The sequence below is a fragment of the Cnephaeus nilssonii genome (genome assembly GCF_951640355.1).
Source record: "Cnephaeus nilssonii genome assembly, chromosome: 2".
In the NCBI taxonomy this organism is placed as follows: Eukaryota; Metazoa; Chordata; class Mammalia; order Chiroptera; family Vespertilionidae; genus Cnephaeus; species Cnephaeus nilssonii.
The window spans coordinates 15,755,669-15,766,519 of record NC_137073.1 but is presented as its reverse complement, the minus strand read 5'-3'; positions in this window follow the sequence as shown (position 1 = coordinate 15,766,519).

Genomic DNA, 10,851 nt, shown 5'->3' with positions numbered 1-10,851 from the left:
GCTCGTGGGCGCCGCGGCAGCTGCTGTGGCGGCGGCCGCGGACTCGGCGCAGCGGCTCTCGGTGAAGGAAGAGACCATCTTTCTGCGAGACGGGCCCACCCGCGTCACAGACCTGGCCCAGCTCCCCACTGAGATCCTCGGGGCCCCGGAGACCGCCAACACCGACTTAGAGGATTCTTAAGACTTCCTGTCTTACACTCAAGTCCTCTAGCCATTTTGAGAGAGGAGAACTAAGAAGGCAGCGAAGTCAAACAAAGGAACTTCGCGCACAGCAATTTCAAAGTTAAACAAAGGAACTTCGCCGCGCACAGAGCGTCTGCCACCCAGAACCACAGGAGAGCTGGCTGAATGGTGGATTTACAGCTAAGAGAGAAGAGGAAAGAGCGAACTCTGGAGGAGCTGAGGTGCGGAGGCGCGTGGGTCGGGGGAAGGGACTTGTGGCTTTTGTTCCAACCCTAGGGGAGATTAGCTCCCCAGACGCCTGCGGGAAGAGGCTGGACTCTCGGCCTTCCTGTCGGAGAGTGGGAGTGACTTCCTTGCGGAGGTGCGCCCAGCAATCAGTGTTTGCTGCGCTGGAGTGCGGAATGAGGGGGCTTGGAAACGTGGAAAGCAGAAACAGCAGACTTGCAGCCAGTGCGGTTCGCCTCGCCATGGCCTGGTGGCGCCCTGAGGCCCCGCCCCGCCCTGAGACTCGCCCCGCCCTGGGACCCGCCCCGCTCGTTTTGCAGGTCCGCCCCGCACGTCTTGCAGGCACACCTGGGATCCAAGCAACGGCTTTTGCATGTGGGTGGCCTGCCCTATGGCAGCTTGACCAGATAAACTGCGGTTCTAGTCGGACTGCTCTAGGGACGCTCAGACAGGAGGAGGAAACTGCAGTTTTTGCCGTAAGTCCTGCTGAGTGGTCTCAGGTAGTAGCTGACCTACACACCATTGGAGACCCAGAAACGAGGGCATCTAGTGGTCGGTGTGAGATGACATCAGATTTCAACCACTCGCATAAAGGACACATTCCAGAGGCAGACTCAGTGAGCGCCAAAGCCTTGCTGCACCAAGACCCGGCCCAAAAATCTGTCTCCTACACAGCAACTCTTCCTTTATAGACACAGAGGATCTGCACGGCCAATTGGCCTGGAGGACAATTCCTCCCAGTGACACCAACAACAATCAAGACTTAACTATACAAAGGAAGACCAAGATGGAGGCATAGGGCAGAAGCCTGATTGCTGCCTACCACAACAATTTTGAGTCTACGACGGGAGAGCAGAGCAGACACCATCCAGAACCACCGGAGGGCTGACTGAGCAGATGCTCTACAACTAGAATAAAAGAGAGGGGTACTCGGGATGATGCTGATGCCGGTGACCCAAAGATCACACTTTAAGAACTACGGCTCAGACGACACAGTGGCGGCCTGGAACGTGCTCGGCGCAGTTCCCCCGGCGGTCTCCGGCTGAGGGGAAGGCCCCACTCGCTGCCGAACACGGACAGACGAGCCCCTGGGAGACATGGGGTGGGAGACTCCGCGCTTGCTGACCTCCGAGTCCTTCAAGAATCTCAACGCCCCGGAAGCAGCCAGGTGCGCACGCTCGGTGACTGGCCACCGCTGCAGACCCAAGGGCCGACGCAGCCACCCCGGACCAGCCCGCTGCCGCGCACCGGGCACACCGGAGCTTTGCCGACCCCACCGCCCAGCGAGTTCTGCGGCGGCTGCCCTGGAGCTCTGAGAAAATGGCCGAAGGAATTACTGAGATGGAATTGATCAACAGGAAATGGGATCAAGAAGACGAAACCCCGCTGGGGTCCCGGATCCGGGTGAAGCTGCGCGCCCCTGGGTCCGGGTGAGGCTGGGAACTGGGTCAGGGTGAGTCTGGGTCCCGGGTCCGGGTGAGGCCGTGGACCCCTGGATCCGGGTGAGCCTGGCCCCGGGTCCGGGCGAGGCCGTGGGCCCCTGGATCCGGGTGAGCCTGGGCCCCGGGTCCGGGCGAGGCCGCGGGCCCCTGGAGCCGGGTGAGCCTGGGCCCCGGGTCCGGGCGAGGCCGCGGGCCCCTGGAGCCGGGTGAGCCTGGGCCCCGGGTCCGGGCGAGGCCGCGGGCCCCTGGAGCCGGGTGAGCCTGGGCCCCGGGTCCGGGCGAGGCCGCGGGCCCCTGGAGCCGGGTGAGCCTGGGCCCCGGGTCCGGGCGAGGCCGCGGGCCCCTGGAGCCGGGTGAGCCTGGGCCCCGGGTCCGGGCGAGGCCGCGGGCCCCTGGAGCCGGGTGAGCCTGGGCCCCGGGTCCGGGCGAGGCCGCGGGCCCCTGGAGCCGGGTGAGCCTGGGCCCCGGGTCCGGGCGAGGCCGCGGGCCCCTGGAGCCGGGTGAGCCTGGGCCCCGGGTCCGGGCGAGGCCGCGGGCCCCTGGATCCGGGTGAAGCCGTGCCCCTGGGTCCGGGCGAGGCCGTGGGCCCCTGGATCCGGGTGAAGCCGTGCCCCTGGGTCCGGCCGAGACCAAACCAGAGGGAGTCGGACCTGCATTACCACCATTTGTCCACCATCCAGAGCTGAGGGGTCAGAGCCGACATGTACTCATAAGGAACTGGTGGACATTGATATTGGGTCTCAAAAGAACTGTGGGTCCAGAAAGAAACTCACTACAGACTGATTCATTTGCCTGTCAGCATAACTATTATTGCTCGTCGCACATTCAATTCTTATAAGTATATCTCTAGTGACACATGAGTTCGCTCATCTAGGGGAAATGATGAACAATATGGACTGATGAACAAGAACAGAACCAGAAACAAGGAGGCACCGATCGGACTATCGGGCCTCAGAGGGAGGATAGGGGAGGGTGGGGGGAGAAGGGAGAGATCAACCAAAGGTCTTGTGTGCATGCATAAGAGCCTAACCAATGGTTAAGTTCAACAGGGGGTTGGGGCATCCATGGGGAGGGGTGTGGGATGGGAATGGGGGGATGAGGACAAATATGTGACACCTTAATCAATAAAGAAATTAAAAAACAAAAAACAAAAAACAAAGTACAAAAAAAATGTAAATGAATTAAATGCATCAATCAAAAAACATGGGGTGGCTGAATGGAGAAGGAAACAAGATACATACATATAATATATATATATATATATATATATATATATATATATATATGGCCTACAAGAGTCCCACTTCCAATCAAAAGACTGAAACTAAAGGGATATAAAAAGAAATTTCATGCAAATATAAGTTAAAAAATCTGGAATAGCAATACTTATATCAGACAAAATAGACTTTAAAACAAAGGGTATAAAAGAGACAATGGTGGGCATTCCACATACAATAGTCAAGATATGGAAGCAGCCTAAGTATCCATCGATAGATGACTGAATTAAGAAGATATGGGAGACTGCTCAGAGAGGCAAAAACTGGCAAGACCCCAACTGCCTGCAGCTGACACCTGCCAGACCAGCTCCATGGGGGAAGGAAGTACAGCCCAGAACAGGGTCAATCAAGGTGTGAGACCCAAGGCAGACCCAGCCTGTGGGCTAAGGAGTCCCTGACCACTGGATAGCTGGCAAAAAGACATTAGGGTTGAACCTCACTGGCAGCAAGTCAAGGGGGAGACCCCTCCCACAAATGGGACATCAACAATCAAGTCCCAATTACAACATGAAAGCCAAAACAATGCATACAAGGGGCATTTAGAGCATCCAGCTCAGGTGAACAAAGAGACTACACCACTGGACCCCTCAACACACCTTCTACATAAGGCCATCCTACAAAGACTGGGCATAGCAGTTCTAACACATAGAAGCAAATATAAAGAGACAGCTTAAATGGGGAGACAATGAAACAGCCCCCACATGAGAGAAAAGAAGGGATCTCCAGAAAAAGAACTAAATGAGATGGAGGCAAGCCACCTATCAGAAATAGAGTTCAAAGCAATGGTTATAAAGATGCTTACAGAACTTTGTGCAAATTACAACAGCATGAGAAATGAAATAAAGGCCATTAACAGGAACCAGACAGAAATGAAGAATGATATATCTGACATGAAGAACATACTGGAAGGGATTAAAAGTAGACTGGATGAGGCAGAGGATTTGGAAGACATGGTAGAAATTAATACCCAATTAGAGCAGTAAATAGAAAAAAAGAATTAAAAAGCAGGAAAATAGCTTAACCTTTTGCAATCGGGTGTCGAGTGTGACTCGACACAGTTAGCATTAGAATAAAGGAATTGAGAAAAAAGCAAGTGAGTGCAAAGGGTTAAGGAAGCTCTGGGACAATATGAAATGTAACAACATCTGCATTAATAGGAATACCAGAAGGGGCAGGGGATGAACAAGGAACAGAGAACCTGTTTAAAGAAATAATGACAGAAAACTTCCCCAATGTAGTGAAGGAAAATGCCACACAAGTTCAGGAGGCACAGAGTCCCAATCAAGATGAACCCAAAGAGACCACACGTAGACACCTCAAAATTAAAATGGCAAACGTTAAAGACAAAGAAAGAATCTTAAAGTCAGCAAGAGAGAGAAAATTACATACAAAGGAGTTCCCATTAGAATGTCAACTGACTTCTCAAGAGAAACACTTCAGGCCAGAAGGAAGTGGCATGAAGTACTTGAAGTAATGAAAAGCAAGGGCCTAAATCCAAGACTACTGTATCCAGCGAGGCTATCATTTAAAATTGAAGGTGAAATAAAAAGCTTTCCAGACAAAAAGAGGTTAAGAGAAGCACATTACCACCAAACCAGCAATGCAAGAAATGTTCAATGCTTTAAGAAGAAGAAAAGGAGAGAGATGATCATAGGCATAAAGAAAATAAAAATGGCAATAAATAAATACCTATCAATAACAACCTTAAAGGTAAATTGACTAAATGCTCCAGTAAAAAGACATAGGGTGACTGAGTGGATAAGAAAACAATATCCATATATATGCTGTCTACAAGAGACCCACCTCAAAACAAAAGATAAACACAGACTAAGAGTGAAGGGATAGAAAAATATATTCCATGCAAATGGAAAGGGGAAAAAAAGCTGGAGTAGCAATATTCATATCAAACAAAATAGACTTCAAAACAAAGGTCATAACAAGAGACAAAGAAGGCCACTTCATAATACTAAAGGAATGATTCAACAAGAAAATACAACCCTTGTAAACACATATGCACCCAATATAGGAGCACCTAAGTACATTAAAAAACATTTGATGGACCTTAAGGGAGAGACTGACAGCAAAACATTCATAGTGGGGGACTTTAACACCCCACCGACATAATTGGATAGATCTTCCAGACAAAAAATTAACAAGGAAACAGAGGCCTTAAATGACACACTAGATCAGATGGTTCTAGCCAATATTTACAGAACATTTCACCCTAAAGCAACAGAATATACATTCTTCTCAAGTGTACATGGAACATTCTCAAAGATAAACCACATGTTAGGGCACAAAACAAGTCTATACAAATTCAAGAAGGTTGATATAATACCAAACATCTTCTCAAATCACAATGGCATGAAGTTAGAAATCAACTACAATAATAATAATATTAAAAACCTTCAAAAATACTCAAATACATGGAGGCTAAATAGCATGTTATTAAACAATGAATGGGTTACCAATAAGATCAAGCAATAAATTAAAAATTTCCTAGAAACAAATGAAAATGAACATACAACCACCAAAAACCTATGGAACTCGGCAAAAGCAGTCCTGAGAGGGAAGTTCATAGCCCCACAGGCCTACCTCAAGAAACAAGAAAAAGGACTAATAAACTAACCCTAAAACTAAATAAATTAGAAAGAGAACAGCAAGAAAAGCCCAGAGGAAGTAGAAGTAGAAGGAAGGAAATAATAAAGATCAGAGTGAAAGTAAATGACATAGAGACTAAAAAAAATAAAGTACAAAAGATCAATAAATCCAAGAGCTGGTTCTTTGAAAAGATAAATGAAGATCAATGAACTCTTAGCCAGACTCGTCAAGAAACAAAGAGAAAGGACCCAAATAAATAAAATCAGAGATGAAAGAGGTGATATAACAATGGACACCACAGAAATACAAAGGACTGTAAGCAACTATATGCCAACAAACTGGACAACCTGGGTGAAATGGACAAATTCCTAGAAACATACAATCTTCCAAAACTCAAACAGGAAGAATCAGAAAACCTGAAGAGATCAATAACAACTGGTAAAATTGAAGCAGTAATTTAAAAACTCCTAGCAAACAAAAGCCCTAGATCAGGTGGATTATAGGTGAATTTTACCAAACATTCAAAGAACTAACACCTATCCTCCTCAATCTATTACAAAAAAATGGAAGAGGAAGGAACACTTCCAAGCTCTTTTTACAAAGCCAGCATTATCCTAATTCCAAAACCAGATAAATACACTACAAAGAAAGAAAATTACAGGCCAAAATCCCTGATGAACATAACTGCTAAAATCCTCAACACAATATTAGCAAACTGAATCCAGCAATATATTAAAAAGATCATACACCATGATCAAGAGGGATTTATTCCAAGAATACAAGGCTGGTACAATGTTCACAAATCAATAAATGTGATACATCACATAAACAAAATGAAAGATAAAAATCCCATGATCATATCAATAGATGCAGAAAAAGCATTTGACAAACTCCAGCACACTTTTTTGATAAAAACTCTCAGTAAAGCAGGAATAGAGGGATCATACCTCAACATAATAAAGGCCATATATTAGAAACCTACAGCCAACATAATACTCAATGGACAAAAACCAAAAGTGTTTCCCTTAAGAGCAGGAATAAGACAAAGATGCCCGCTTTCACCACTGTTATTCAACATAGTACTGGAAGTCCTAGCCACAGCAATCAGATAAGAAGAGATAAGCCAAAACCGGTTTGGCTCAGTGGATAGAGCGTCGGCCTGCGGCCTGAAAGGTCCCAGGTTCAATTCCAGTCAAGGGCATGTACCTTGGTTGCGGGCACATCCCCAGTAAGGGGTGTGCAGGAGGCAGCTGGTCGATGTTTCTCTCTCATCGATGTTTCTAGCTTTCTATCCCTCTCCCTTCCTCTCTGTAAAAAATCAATAAAATATTTTTTTTTTTAAAAAGAAGAGATAAAAGGCATCCAAATTGGAAAGGAGGAAGTAAACTGTCATTATTCGCATATGACATGAGATTGTACATAGAAAACCCAAAAGACTCCACCAGGAAACTACTAGACTTAATAAATGAATTTGGCAAGGTAGCAGGATACAAAATAAACATCCACAAATCTATGGCATATTTATGTTTTTTCCTGTTTTTGTTATGGCATTTTTATACACCAATAATGAACTCTCAAAAAGAGAAATGAGCCGAAACCGGTTTGGCTCAGTGGATAGAGCGTCGGCCTGCGGACTCAAGGGTCCCAGGTTCGATTCCGGTCAAGGGCATGTGCCTTGGTTGTGGGTGCATCCCCAGTGGGGGGTGTGCAAGAGGCAGCTGATCGATGTTTCTAGCTCTCTATCCCTCTCTCTTCCTCTCTGTAAAAAATCAATAATATATATATATTAAAAAAAAGAGAAATGAAAAATAGCAGTCCCATATACCATTGCAACAACAACAACAAAATAAGATACCTAGTGATAAACTTAACTAAGGAAGTAAAACAAAAACAACAAAAAAACTATAGGATATTGAAAAAGAAATAGAGGAAGATACAAAGAAATAGAAGCGTATACCATGTTCATGGATTGGAAGACTTAACATCATTAAAATGTCTGTACCATCCAAAGCAATCTACAGATTCAATGCAATCCCTATTAAAATACCACTGGCATAGTTCACAGAATAAATACTCCAAAAATTTATATGGAACCATAAAAGACCCTGAATAGCTGCAGCAATCTTGAGAAATAAGAACAAAGTAGGAGGGATCACAATACCGGATATCAAACTATACTACAAAGCCATTATAATAAAAAAAGCCATAGTACTGGCACAAGAACAGGCATATAGACCAATGGATCAGAACAGAGACCCCAGAAATTGACCCACACCATTATGGTCAATTAATATTTGACAAAGGAGGCAAGAGCATACAGCAGAGTAAAGACAATCTCTTCAACAAATGGTACTAGGAAAACTGACAGACACATGCAAAAAGATGAAACTAGACCACCAACTTACACCATACACAGGAATAAACTCAAGGTGGATAAAAGACTGAAAAGTAAGGCATGAACCATAAAAACCTTAGAAAATATATGCAGTAAAATCTCAGACATCTTATGCAGCAAAATGTTTACAGATACATCTCCTGGGGTAAAGTAAACTAAGGAGAAAATAAACAAATAGGACTACATCAAGATAAAAAGCTTCTGCACAGCAAAAGAAACCACCATCAAATTGAAAAGGAAACCCACTGAATGGGAGAACACATTTGCCAATAATACATCTGATAAGGGATTAATATCCAAAATATATAGAGTATTCATACAACTCAACAACAACAAAAAAAGACAAACAATCCAATTAAAAAATGGGCAGAAGACATTTTGGAGAAATAGACATTTCTCCAAAGAGGAAATACAAATGGCCAAAAGACATATGGAAAAGTGCTCAAAGTCACTAGTCATCAGAGAAATGCAAATTAAAACCACAATGAGATACCACCTCACACCTGTCAATGGCTATCATAAAAAAATCAACAAACAAGTGCTGGCAAGGATGTGGAGAAAAGGGAACACTAGTTCACCGCTGGTGGGAATGCAGATTAGTGCAACAACTACTGAAAACAGTATAGAATTTCCTCAAAAAATTAAAAATGGAACTTCCTTTTGACGCAGTGATCCCACTTCTGGGAATATATCCTAAAACCCCCAAAACAGCAATTGGAAAGAATATATGTATCCCTATGTTCATAGCAGCATTACTTACAATAGTTAAGATTTGGAAACAGCCCAAGTGCCCATCAGTAGGTGAATGGATAAAAAAGCTGTGGGACATTTACACTATGGAATACTATGCAGCTCTCAAAAAGTGGGATCTCTTACCCTTTGGGACAGCAATGATGGACCTGGAAAATATTATGCTAAGTGAAATAAGCCAAACTGAGAAAGACAAATATCACATGATCTCACTTATTTATGGAATCTAATGAACAAAATGAACTGACCAACAAAATAAGACCCGAAACAGGAAGGCATGGAACAGACTGACATACTTCAATGTGGGATTGTGGGGATGAGAGGAGATAAACCAAAAAACTTATATACTTATAAACATAGCCCATGGGCATGGGCAACAGGGTGTTGAAGACCTGGGTAGTAGGTAGGGGGAAAGAGGGAAGAAAATGGGAGATATCTGTAATACCATCAACAATAAAAAATATATTAAAAAAAAAAGATATAGTACATAAATACAATGGCATATTACTCAGCCATAAAAGAGAATGACATCTTACCATTTGCAAGAATACAGATGGACCTAGAGGGTATTGTGCTAAGTGTAATAAGTCAGACATAGGAAGACAAACACCATATAATTTCACTTATATGTGGAATCTAAAGAACAAAATAAATGAATAAAACAGAAACAAGACTCATATACAGAGACCAAACTCATGGCTGCCAGATGGGAGAGAGGTTTGGGGGCTGGACAAAAATTATGAAAGGATTAGGGAGTACAAACTGGCCCTGGCTGGTGTTTCTCAGTAGTTAGAGCATCAGCCCACATGCTGAAGGGTCGTGGGTTCGATTCCTGGTCAAGTATGTCCCTGGGTTTGGGTTTGCTCCCCACCCCCTGTTCAGGGCGCATGTGGGAGGCAACAAGTTGATGTGTCTCTCTCATATCAATGTTTTTCTCTTTCTCCCCCTCTTCCCTCCCTTCCACTCTCTGAAAAGCAATGGAAAAAATATCCTCTGGTGAGAATTAACAACAACAACAAAAAAAGAAGTATAAACTGGCAGTTACAAAATAGTCACCAGGATGCAAAGTACAGTACAGCATAGGGAATATAGTTAATAATATTGAAATAAATATGTATGCTGCTAGATAGGTACTAGACTTATTAGGGGGATCACTTTGTAAATTATATAAATGTCTAACCATTAAACTGTACACTTGAAACTAATAAGATTGAATGTCAACTGTAATTGAAATTTTTAAATTAAAAAATAAAGTGTACAATTAAGTAGTTTTTGGTACAATTCACAATGTGTACAAAAAATGATCACTAATTCCAGCACATTTTCATCACCCCCCAAAAAAATCCATTATCAGTGACTTGGTCAATCCATGTTGCAGCATGTGTCAGTACTTTATTCCATTTTTATTGCTGAATAATTATAGGGATACTAAAGGCCTGATGCACGAAATTCGTGCAAGAGTAGGCTTTCCTTCCCCTGGCTGTAGGCACCAGCTTTCCTCTGGCACCCGGGACCCGAGCTTCCCTTGCAGCCCCGGCTTCGTCTGGAAGACATCCAGTCTAATTAGCATATTACGATTTTATTATTATAGATACTACATCTTGTTTATCCACTCATCAGTCATTAGTTGATACACATCTGGGTTGTTTCTACTTTTCAGCCATTATAAAATAATGTTGCTAGCCCTGCCAGCGTGGCTCAGTGGTTGAGCGTCGACCTATGAACCAGGAGGTCATGGTTCAATTCCAGTCAGGGCACATGCCCAGGTTGTGGGCTCGATTCTAGTGTGGGGCATGCAGGAGGCAGCTGAACAATGATTCTCTTGCATCATCAAAGTTTCTATTTCTCCCTCCCCCTTCCTCTCTGAAATCAATAAAAATATATTTTAAAAAATAATGCTGCTATTCATGTACAGCTTTTATGTGGACATATGTTTTCACTTCTCTTAGGTTTATCCTAGGAGCGGAATTGCTGGATC